This window comes from Lissotriton helveticus, chromosome 4_1 (assembly GCF_964261635.1).
Source record: "Lissotriton helveticus chromosome 4_1, aLisHel1.1, whole genome shotgun sequence".
Classification (NCBI taxonomy): domain Eukaryota; kingdom Metazoa; phylum Chordata; class Amphibia; order Caudata; family Salamandridae; genus Lissotriton; species Lissotriton helveticus.
This window is the reverse complement of record NC_136063.1, coordinates 364183250-364196142: the sequence shown is the minus strand read 5'-3', so window position 1 is coordinate 364196142 and position 12893 is coordinate 364183250. Positions and strand designations below refer to the sequence as shown.

Genomic DNA, 12893 nt, shown 5'->3' with positions numbered 1-12893 from the left:
TAAAATATGGAAGTCATTCAAATGCCAAGGCAGTAAAGGTAGCAAGACTCCATGTTGTCAATTTGGGCTCCCTCTACCTTGAATTCTTTGGAAATTGTACGTATTAAACTCTATTTCCATTGGCTGCAGTTCTTGCATTGCCCGTGTTTTGAAAGCTGCATACTTAAACATGGGTGATGTAATTCTGGTGTCATGATATCCCAAAATGAAGGCTGAACACATATTTTAGCCACATTTTAAAGTTTTAAAATATTCTTGCAATCCGAAGGTTGAGGTGAATGTCCACACTATTTAAACTACAATCACATAACCCAAGGTCCCAAGACTTGTTACTGCTTGAAGTGAAACCTCACCTAGGACATGGGTATTGACAGTTTGGGAGTTTTACTGTTCTCTTAAAAACACATTAAGTCTTTTTCTAGTGGTTTTTATTGTTATCTCGCCCATCTCCACTGTATAACTCTTAAATACTTTTAGCTGCAGCAAGAAACGTATATACAGGTCAAGGTACGCACATCTGCTAGATAATTTAGAAAGTGTATGTGACGCATATTTATAGGCTTTGTCCCCTTCTTATAAAAAGAAAGTAGGCGCCCCTTGGATCTCAGCTTTAGTCACTTTTCCAGTTGTTCTTGGTGTGCTCAAGTACCGCAAGATAACCCTTTAACAGTTTGCAATCAACACAGCGTTGTTCCTTCGGTGATCTGTAAAAACATAGGTCACGCCTGAAGGCCTACAAGTATTTTTTCAAAGTTGAGTAGCCTCTCCCCAACACCCTAAGAATTAAGGGGAAGTGGAATACATTACATTTCCAGTCTATGTTACAGTCCAGAGTGTGATCTAAGCAGTTGCCAGGCCCCGCCCGAGAGCACTTAAGTTCCAACTGTACTGCTGCCCACGTCTCCACTTTTCACTGAGGCACAATAACACAACTACAGGATCTGAAATTTTGACCGCAAATTTTATATTTAAATATTTTGCCCCTGAGTCACCAAGCAAAAAATACATGTGCAGATTAACTCGTATATATTTACCCCTACACCTAGAACGAAGTCTGTGCTTTTTTTTTTACTATTCACCATTTCCAATTGAATATTTACATTTAGGTGTAGTCTTACATATCTTCACCCACTCAATTAGGATGATTCATCCTTCTACAACAATAATCATGGCTGTAAAGTTAGGTAAAGCTACTGTTAATAATTACTAAAACGTGGGAGGAGATCTCTGCCATTGAGGATATCTTGCCAATGAGAAGTAAAGGAAAAATGATGAACGTTTATTCTTTAAACAATATTTTAAAAAATGTATGTAAAAAGTGAGTGCAAATTAGATGGTTTAGATAAATTGTTTTTACTCTAGAACTGTAAAATAAAAATGTAACAGCACATGAACTCATACAATTATTTATTCAATCATTTAAATTTATCAATGAGTTGATTATTTATATATATATATATATATATATATACACTAAAAAACATAGGTTTCAGACATGTTATAGTTAGGAATTAGCATTTAAAAAACCTTAGATATTCACTGAAAAAAACAGGTGTAAGGGGTGTTAGAGTTTGCTAGACATTTCACTCGCATAAAACCATTGAAATTCCCCGGTACTAACTATAACTCGCGCGCCCACAATCCACTGCTGATGATGTCACATATTACATCATTCATGACATGGTCAGTGACATCACTGATGACATCACTCATGACATCTCAAATGACATCTCTGATGACATCACTGATGATATCATCCATGTGACAAACTGATACACCTCATCATACAGTAGCATAACCTTTCAACACACATTATAAAATATGGAGTATCATGTTTGAAACCATAGACACAGTAATACAAGTTTCTAAAAACCCACTTAGTAATTCCTACATCTACACACACACCTAAACACTTACATATAGATTCAGTCATACTTGCTAACAAATATCAATAAAATACTATTAAATATACTTATACACCTACATCAACATTACACACCAGCACACATCCTATTCACTTATGCAGACATCCTACTCACCTTTGCAAACAATTGATCATACTTATATTTACTAAGATATACACTTACACAAACACCAGTTTATTTATTCATATAGTTAGAAAGTCATACTTAGTGTGTAATAAATTCACTATTACAAGTATAGCGTTATCCATACAGTAACTCATACAATCACTAAGTCCTAGGTATACTTATTTATATACAACAACTGTCACATAAACTGCCTTTTATATTTCTAGTTTGTTGGACATATATAATTCAGAAATATATTTACTCATCACTACACCTATAAAGAGATTCACTCACTCAAAGAACTGTTTCCACATACACTCCTAACCTCATATACCTACTAAATGAACTATTTACACATTTTTAGATACTCATACACGTTCCACCCAACCACACACAGATTCATTCACTATCCAATACAAATACTCACTTAATTAATTAATAACTAATATAGACTTTCACATAGCTAGTAAGAACCTATGTAGTTGTTTGCACAACAAGAGATAGAGTGATACAGGTATTCACACAGTTTAATCAATATCCCATATATTTAGTAAGACACATTAAATTAGTCTCTTAGACAGTCAATCACATTGCTGCTAATTCCTCCATTCAGACACTTATACATCCACTCAATCTTCCATTCAGATTGCTATATATATATATATATATATATTACCTACTGGCGGTCGCCAGTAGGTATATATAGTTAGGATTTTTTCTCTATGGGATTTTTGAAAATTCTATGTCTAATAACTTTGGCGTTTGTGGACGGAATTGGCTGAAATTTTCAGGAAAATGGCACATTTTGTTTCTGAGCAGCCCTTGAAAATTTGGGGGGGGTTCGTCAAGGGGGGCCGAGAAAAAAGGGGGGTCCCAAAACGTGTTTTTAACATTGAGTTTTCCGTAGGGCGGTTGGCCTCACTTTTAGCCCGAACGGCTGAATGGATTTGCACGAAACTTGGCAAAATTGTAGGGACTGGTAGCCCGATGTGCCTTTGCTAGGTCTCAATATATGTGCTCCAGTGGATTTTGAGAAATTAACGTTCAAAAAAAGATATATATCTGTAACAGCGGACCGGGCAGCGCTCCGGTTCGCGGACTTTTCGCGGTACGGAGCTTTGTGAAGCGAAGCTGATTGGTTCTCCGGCGTCTGTGAACATTCCAAACAGTCCGTAGCGGCCGCCATCTTGTCTCTCGGTAGGATCGAGAGACAAGAGGAGGCCAAAGCAAAGGGGCAAATGACCATAAGGGGGCATAGTAGATCCTCGCTGACCCCCTAGGTTTGATGTGGAGGTTTTAAAAGGGTCCCGCGGGGCAAAAAAAAATAATAATAATAATAATCGAACGGCTGAATGGATTTGCACGAAACTTGGTAAAATATTAGGGACTGGTAGCCCGATGTGCCTTTGCTAGGTCTCAATATATGTGCTCCAGTGGATTTTGAGAAATTAACGTTCAAAAAAAGATATATATCTGTAACAGCGCTCCGCTTCGCGTAACGGAGGTTTGCGAAGCTGATTGGTTCTCCGGCGTCTGTAAACATTGCAAACAGTCCGTAGCGGCCGCCATCTTGTCTCTCGGTAGGATCGAGAGACAAGAGGAGGCCAAAGCGAAGGAGCAAATGACCATAAGGGGGCATAGTAGATCCTCCTTGACCTCTTAGGTTTGATGTGGAGGTTTTAAAAGGGCCCCGCGGGGCAAAAAAATAATAATAATAATAATCGAACGGCTGAATGGATTTGCACGAAACTTGGCAAAATTGTAGGGACTGGTAGCTCGATGTGCCTTTGCTAGGTCTCAATATATGTGCTTCAGTGGATTTTGAGAAATTAACGTTAAAAAACAAGATATATATCTGTAACAGCGCTCCGCTTCGGGGAGATAAAATTATATCTGTATTACCTAGCTGTTGCTAACACCAGTTAGCGACGGCTAGTAGGAGATAGCGACCATCTTGGGCCCCACTTTGCATGTGAGTGATATTTATCACTAATGACATGCAAAGTGGGCATGCCAAGATGTTAGCGACTGGAAACAGTCGCTAACATCGCTATCTCCTATTATCAACTTTTGGAAATATTCGAGATAAGCGCGAATATCTCCAAAAGCTAGCACCTGCCCTGAGCAGTTCTTAGCCATGTTATCCAATGGGAGGTGGATAACATGGCTAAGAGCATTAGCTCGGTAATGCATGAATATCGCTGAGTTTTCAGCGATATTAATGCATTGCGGTCGTTTTTTATCGTATTTGCGATAAACCTTGATAATAGCAAGGTTTATCTGCGATAATTTCTGACGATGCTTAGCGGTAAAAAAATCGTTGCTAAGCATCGTTAGGGATAAATATCGCTTAACTTTGGTAATATGCCCCAACGTCTGTTAACGTTCGATTCGAAGGAAATCAGGAAGTGTTGAAAAACATTGTCTGCGCCATCTTGTCTTTTTTCAAATGCCACACTTTTGTCGTGCACGGCAGCCATTTTAGATGCCTTGACCAGACCCACTCTGTGCACGCTGTCGATCCTTAGCATGGCTCCCCACCCTCGCAAGCATCTCCCCCAGGCAGTGGTCACCCCCGCTCTCTGTCTTATGCATGGGTAATAAACCTCCCCCCATCTGCGCTGCTCTTCCCTGAGAATCACACCCTGTGCCCGCCCGACACCTCCCTTTCGCCCTATTCACTACCGCACCCTCTGACACTCCTTTTCCTCTGTGTCCGATTGTCCAGGCCGGTCCTAGGGTATCAGCTAGCCCTGCAGATGTAGTTTATGGCCCCAGCTGTAAAGAATCACCCCTCTTCAAAGGAGTTATAGTAGATCAAGGCCCACACTCGATGAGATCCGTCACAGCAGACGCGTTCCTATTATCTGAAAACCATCCTGTATTGTGATTGGGGAGGGGACCGAGCCTGAAGCGGAAGATTCCAGGGATGACTCTTTGTACATCAAAGTTTTTACAATTATGTGTCACATTAAAAATATATAGCACTCCAACAAAGTAGTAGGATTATAAAACTTTAATAACTTATAAATATAAACAGCGCAACAAAAACAGTAAAAACATTTAAACATTTTTAGGACAATGGTAAAAGTCGGCGTGGGGCGCCCTGTTGGCCTGTGAGATGGTGTCAGTAGCGGACTGATATGCGAATGGGGCCAAAGGCAGCGCAACAATATTTTCTGACTGACACCACAAGGCGCTGAGATGCCAAGATCCGGATGGCACCGAGGTGATGTCTAGCAAGTTGCTGTACTGGTGTGGCCATCCTACAATGGTAAAAGTCGGCGTGGGGCGCCCTGTTGGCCTGTGAGATGGTGTCAGTTGCGGACCGATGTGCGAATGGGGCCAAAGGCAGCGCAACAATATTTTCTGTATGGAAGATACCACTAGGCGTTGAGATGCCAAGATCCGAATGGCACCGAGGTGATGTCTAGCAAGTTGCTGTACTGGTGTGGTCATCCTACAATGCTGAAACTCGGCGTGGGGCGCCCTATTAGCCTGTGAGATGGCGTCAGTAGCGGACCGATGTGTGAATGGGGCAAAGGTAGCGCAAGAATATTTTCTGAATAGAAGACACCACAAGGCGCTGAGATGCCAAGATCCGGATGGCACTGAGGTGGTGTCTAGTAAGGTGCACTGGTGTGGTCATCCTACAATGCTGAAACTCGGCGTGGGGCGCCCCATTAGCCTGTGAGATGGCGTCAGTAGCGGACCGATGTGCGAATAGGCCGAAGGCAGCACAACGCGCCAAGATCCGGATGTCACCGTGGTGGTTTCATAGTTGAGAGGCACTTCATCTGCAGTGGGGCGCCGAGATCCGGATGGCACCGAGGTGATGTCTAGCAAGTTGCTGTACTGGTGTGGTCATCCTACAATGCTGAAACTCGGCGTGGGGCGCCCCATTAGCCTGTGAGATGGCGTCAGTAGCGGACCGATGTGCGAATAGGCCGAAGGCAGCACAACGCGCCAAGATCCGGATGTCACCGTGGTGGTTTCATAGTTGAGAGGCACTTCATCTGCAGTGGGGCGCCGAGATCCGGATGGCACCGAGGTGATGTCTAGCAAGTTGCTGTACTGGTGTGGTCATCCTACAATGCTGAAAGTCGGCGTGGGGCGCCCCATTAGCCTGTGAGATGGCGTCAGTAGCGGACCGATGTGCGAATGGGGCCAAAGGCAGCGCAACAATATTTTCTGAAGAGAAGACACCAAAAGGCGCTGAGATTCCAAGATCCGGATGGCACCGAGGTGGTGTCTAGCAAGCTATGCAGTTTAGTTGTGTGCGCACTTGCGGCGAATAGGTCGAAGGCAGCATAACAATGTTTTCTGAATAGAAGACACCACAAGGCGTTGAGATTCGGTTACCACCGAGGTGATGTCTAGCAAGTTGCCGCACTGGTGTGGCCATCCTACAATACTGCTCCGAATAACGGCGTGGGGTGCCCGAAGGGGGGGGGGGAGGCGGCGTGAACGGGCCTTCCTAGGTGGAGGCTCGTCTGCTGTAGTGGGGCGCCCCTTTACCGTTTCAGTTGCCATTCAGCTAAGTTTCGGCTGCTCTTGATGCTACAGCGACAGGCGGCTGCAACAGGACTCTCAAAATGGCGGCCTGTTCTTTGGATTTGGGCCTGGTCCACTAAAATGGCCCTGGGACACCTTAGAACTCGGACGCTCGATTTTTTTTTCCTTTCCTGTACATGCAAAAAAAGGTAAATGCCCAGTACGTTACACGCTTCATCTGCCACGATGAACTCTCCAGAGGAACCGAAAAAAAATATAGTTATGGTAACTATACCATGCATCGTCATATGGAGAGGTGGCACCAATTAATTATAGTGCTGCATAAAAGAGAGATTTGGAGGAGAACCCCTGACCTGCTAGTACATTCATCAAAGAAGTGGCACTGACAGCATCAGAGGCAAGGGAAACGGTCCCAAATATTTACAAGAACTTTGGAAAGATTAAAATGACATGTTTAGATTGTGGCAAATTAGTTTCATGTGGACAGATGAGTGTTACTCTAATAAATACAGCATATGAACATCATCATAGTCGATGGTTGGTAGAGACATTTTGACTATATCCTGGACCTGCCCGTCCTCGCCCAAAATGGCGCCGGAATAAATGGGACTCGTAACTCCTTGTTGTGTACTGGTTGCAGAACCTTGAAATCACGAGATACGTATGCAGTTTTGAAGCACATGGCGGGCGGGGACGAGAATTGATTGAATATTTCGACATCCCTATTGATATTAAGTTCTGATGTGTTATTGATTACTGTACTATTGAAAGTTCGAATTAACGTCACCCATGGTACTTGCCCGCAAATGTATATCTAGATAATTTTATTGTAACTGGCCCTGTCGTATTTTAATTATAAAATGTACGTCCACCGATTCCGTAACTGTTAGACACCTTAGTTCTTGCAACCTAATGGCCCGCCCGTTACGTTCCTCTACAGTGTAAATGTCTACTCATCATATACGATTACAGTTTGCTCCGTGGCCGGCCCACGTGGTTATAGGCTCGTATTTGTATAATGAAATTTTCACAATAAAGGTTTTTAAAAGAAAACATGGTAGTAGTATATACATTGGTAAAGTTTTTAATAATAGTCACTGTTTTAGAATCATTAAAAGGCAAGTGAAATAAAGCAGACCAATTACATGAAGGGTAAAAGGTATAATACGAAGGAACGCAGTAAAGATAAATGGTCAAGGGCTGTTGTGTTTTCTATTCCTGCAACATAAAGTGATCGATAAGAATCTCATATTCAGGCGTATCGGCGACTAAGACAGCAGGTCGACCCTCTTTTGCTCAACGGCTCCGTCATGGGACGAAGAAACGCTCTTTTTCTCGAAAAAAGAATATATTTTACTTGCAGGACAGTTGTAAATTTTCCGGGAAAGTACATTAGCCTGGAACATTATAACATATATTTAAGAAAAAATAATGTTCGGAAGTAATAAAAAGCGTAATTTTTAGGTCATATGACCAAGCCTTTCATCATTAGAATAAGAAAAGTAAAATGAACCAATGAAAAGTTTTATTAACAAGTCACATGACTTGTTATGCTTACGTTACGCGCTGCGCGCCCCGGATGACTTCCGGATGCGCTAACGCGGCGCGTCATATGACGCATTACGCGACAACGCAGGTCCAGAATATAGTCAAAATGTCTCCACCAACCAGCGGTCGGAACACAACCCCTTTCAGCAGGCTAAATAGTTCTGTTAAATGACAACAGAAGGGACAGGCAACAAGAACCATCAGTCAAAGAGGGGAGGGCTAGTTCTTCTCTACCGGGTTGCATTGGGGCGCTACCGGAACTGATCGAATTGGTAGTCTACAGTGTTTCTGGATGTTTCAGACTGAAGCTGGGGTTAGCATGAGAGCAGTGCCATTTCGTAGCTCCGTCGTGGCCATTCCGCAACCAATCATGGCAGCCGCTCTTTATCGTTATTTTGGGCGGGGTGGGTGGCGGAGTCGAGCTGTTTTGCAGCCATCATTGTGTGGAGTTCAGTTCATTTCACTAGTTTTGTATTTGTCATGAGGGGTTGTTCCTAATGTTTCTATTTTAGCGAGGTCTAAAAGAGATCCTGTTAGTGGCCTACTGATTTTGCTCGATTCCTTTTCTTTTTTTTTTACACGATTTTTCGTTATCTGCAAAGACTAAACAGAGTATTGCGACTCTGTGTTTGTTTGTAAATAGAGAATGAACCAAAGAGAACCAATTCTAAAACAGTAAATACTTGGATAACAATCAATCAAATGGAGAGAGAAGCAGGCACGACGTATTACAACGGGGGCAAAGGCCTGCGTTAACTACCCTTCACTATGTGCAAAGAGAGAGTACTCCTAATAGAAATGAGGGGGGGAGGGCACCATTCAAAGCAGATCAGTGTGCATAAACACGAAAATGTTTTCACTTACCACGTACTTGACATTCGACAGCTTATGATATTTGCTATTAAAAAACCATTGAAATTCACTGAAAAAACCATAGGTTATAGACCATATATAGTTAGGAATTAGCATTTAAAAAACCTTATTTTACTCACACAAAACCATTGAAATTCCATATATAGTTAGTTGCACTAACTATATATCGCGCACCCGCAATCCACTGCTGATGATGTCACATATTACATCATTCATGACATGGTCAGTGACATCACTGATGACATCACTGATGACATCTCAAATGACATCACTGATGACATCACTGATAACAACATCCAGTGATTTTATGTTTCTGTAAAGTTTAAATATGTCTTACATATTGAAGAATGAGTGGATGTATAAGTGTCTGGACGAAGGATTTAGTAGGTGCATGACTGACTGTATGAGTGAGTGATTAAATGTGTCTCACTGAGTGCATGGGTTAGTGACTAAACTGTCTTAATTTGTGCATCATTATGTCTGTTGTTCTGTAAACTGCTGCATGTGTTGATCAGTAGCTATATGAGTAACTATATGGGTTATTGATTGATTGTCCAAGTATTTGTATGGGAGACTGAGTGTGTGTGTGGCTGGCTGGGAGGTGTGTGACTCTGTGCAGATCAATGTGTACTTATATCAATGATTGTATAACAAGGTAAGTATGTGTTAGTATATGTTTGAAAATAGAAGGTGCTCTATGTTTAACTGTATAGACAAGAAAATGGAAGTGTGATTGATTCTTTACAGGACTGACTAGGTGTGTGAGTAACTCCATGGATGAGTGGCAGAGTGTGAGTGTCTGTATAGGTGTATGAGTGCATATGATAGTGTTGTAAAGATGAGTGATTGTATGTATGAATGATTGTATGGGTGAATGAGTGAATGTGTGTGTAGACGTAGGAATCAGTGAGTACATATGTAGAAACTAGTATTGGTGTGTCAATGGTTTCAAAAATTATACTCTGTATTTAACACTGGGTGAAACAGAGGTTATATTAAAATATGAGGAGATGCATTGTATTGTCACATGAATGATATCATCAGTGATGTGGTCATTGATGTCAAATGAGATGTCATCAGTGATGTCATCAGTGATGTCATTTGAGATGTCATCAGTGATGTCATCAGTGATGTCACTGACCATGTCATGAATGATGTAATATGTGACATCATCAGCAGTGGATTGCGGGTGCGCGATATATAGTTAGTGCAACTAACTATATATGGAATTTCAATGGTTTTGTGTGAGTAAAATAAGGTTTTTTAAATGCTAATTCCTAACTATATATGGTCTATAACCTATGGTTTTTTCAGTGAATATATATATATATTCACTGAAAAAACCATAGGTTTCACACACGTTATAGTTATAGTTACGAATTAGCATTTAAAAAAACTTAGAAATTCACTGAAAAAACCATAGGTTTCACCCATGTTATAGTTAGCAGGACATTTCTCTCATACAAAACCATTGAAATTCCCCCGTTATAGTTAGTTCAGCTAACTATAAATCGCGCACCGGCAATTGACTGCTGATGACATCACATATTACATCACTCATGACATGGTCAGTGACATCACTCATGACATCACTGATGACATCATTCAGGGAATGTGTGTCTTTCTGAAAAATAAATATGTTTTATATATCTATATCTAAAGGTCGATTGAAGAATAAATGGGTAAATAAGTGTCTGAATGGATGTTCTTTTGTAAAAATGATTGCATAACTGACTTATTAAGTGTATCTTAGTGAATAAATGTATTAGCGAGTAATGTTTAAATATGTAAATATCTGTATCAGTGTCTCACTTGGTCTATAAGTGGCTGCATGTGTTGGTGAGTAGCTACATGAGTGTGTATATGGGTTATTAGTTTGTTTTTTGAGTATCAGTATGAGTGTCTGTATGGTTCGGTGAGGGATATTACTTAGCGTATAGATGCATCAATGAGTGACTCACTGTTTGTATGTGTTTTGAAAACAGCATGTGTGCAACACTGTTTGGGTGGATGAGTGTGTATATGGGTGTGTTAGTGAGTCAATAGTATCTTAATGAGTAACTACATATGTTTTAATCTAGTATATGTCAGTATTGATGTATATAAGTGATTATATATGACAGTGACAGATTGGAAGAGTTCCTGTATAAATAAGTATGTGTTTCTATACCTGATTGTTTAAGAGAATAAGTATGTGTATGGTTCTGTAGAAATAGGTGTAGTGGTGTGTGTAGACCTGTATATTCAAGTAAATGGATGTTTATTTCCATGTGTGAGTATGTGTGTGAATAACTCTATGTATAAGTGTAGGTGTGTAACAGGATGTATACGTGTATGAGTACATATGATGAGTGAGTACATGTATGAGTGACTATATACAACTACTGCTGAATGAGTGAATGTCTATGCAGATGCTGGAATTACTACATAAGCTGTTCTAACTGGTATTGGTATCACAATTTTTTTGAAAATGTTAGTTCCTATTTTTGAATGCTTGTATCAAAGGTAATATTAGGGTGAGAGGAGGTCTGCCACTCTTTCACAAGGATCATGTCATCAGTGATGTCATTTGAGATGTCATCAGTGATGTCATGAGTGATTTCACTGACCATGTCATGAGTGATGTAATATGTGATGTCCTCAGCAGTGCATTGCGGGTGCGCGAGTTATAGTTAGCTGAACTAACCATAACGGGGGAATTTCAATGGTTTTGTATGAGAGAAATGTCCAGCTAACTATAACATGGGTAAAACCTATGGTTTTTTCAGTGAATTTCTAAGGTTTTTTAAATGCTTATTCCTAACTATAACGTGGCTGAAACCTATGTTTTTTTCAGTGAATTTCTAAAGTTTTTTAAATGCTAATTCCTGACTATACCGTGCCTGAAACCTATGGTTTTTTCAGTGAATATATATATGCACCGGAAAACTAAACACCCACTTCCTTTACAAAGAAATGGAAAGTTTGTATCTCTACAACCTCTATATTTTTTTTAGTTTTTCATCTTCCACTCAATCTACACATCATCCACACATACACACATCTAATTGCTGCATTCCTTAACTGTGATTATCAACTTTTCTTCTATTTTATATTCATATTCAAAGTGCAAGCCCTTTATCGAGCCTTTTTGTTGTAATTACTGTTCCAGGAATTCTGCTCATACACAGAACTGTGCATAAAGACTTAGGACCTCAGTGAATTACGGTGTACCAAAACCCACCTTACTACACAAACAACCTACCAGACTAGCAATCAGTGACTCATTGGTTCTTCGCCTTAGAGCAGTGTTTCCAAAACTGTGGTCCGCAGACCCCCATGAGTCCCTCACACATTCCCAGGGGTCCGCAGGCAGCAGTTTTAAAAGCACTGCAAAGTATCTTGTTTAATTAGCAGTTTTCAAAGAACAATAAAAATGTCAAGATAACCACAGTGATTGATTTCCCTGCTGGAGAGACATGAGAGTTTTGTCCGGTGACAGCTGTGACTGAACTAATGTAACACAGAGGGTTAATATGCCTACTGCAAAGCAGTGTACCATACATTTTACAAAACACAGTATTTGATATGCATCGGTCAGTGGGTTACTGCTTTTGTCACACAGATTCTTTTGTTACACTGCAGTTCATAAGTGACAATCGTAATCTAGCACAGTGACCAAAAAAAAAAGTCATCAAACAACTGCTTGCAAACTGCATGGTACAAGTTAGTGACATGCATTTTGTTCAGTCTTTCAGTATCCTGATGCTTCTAAAAAGGTTTCTTTGGGTGGAAATACATTTTTATTGTTAAAGTCAATGCTAACCACTGTGTTATGTTCTGAATCCTGAGTTTGTGTTCTCCAGACCAGCACTCCTTAAGTTTGTGCTTCTCCAGACCAGCCTCCTTGGCTTAACAACACACTCTACTACTTCAGAAATGCAAGGC

At 40.6% G+C, this 12893-nt stretch overlaps 1 protein-coding gene across 1 annotated transcript in view; it reads left to right on the top strand.

Moving 5' to 3' along the window:
• Positions 1–12893, top strand: part of LOC144828000 (fibrocystin-L-like) — a 1506874-nt gene that overhangs the window by 955255 nt on the left and 538726 nt on the right. The gene's annotated exons all lie outside the window — the stretch shown is intronic.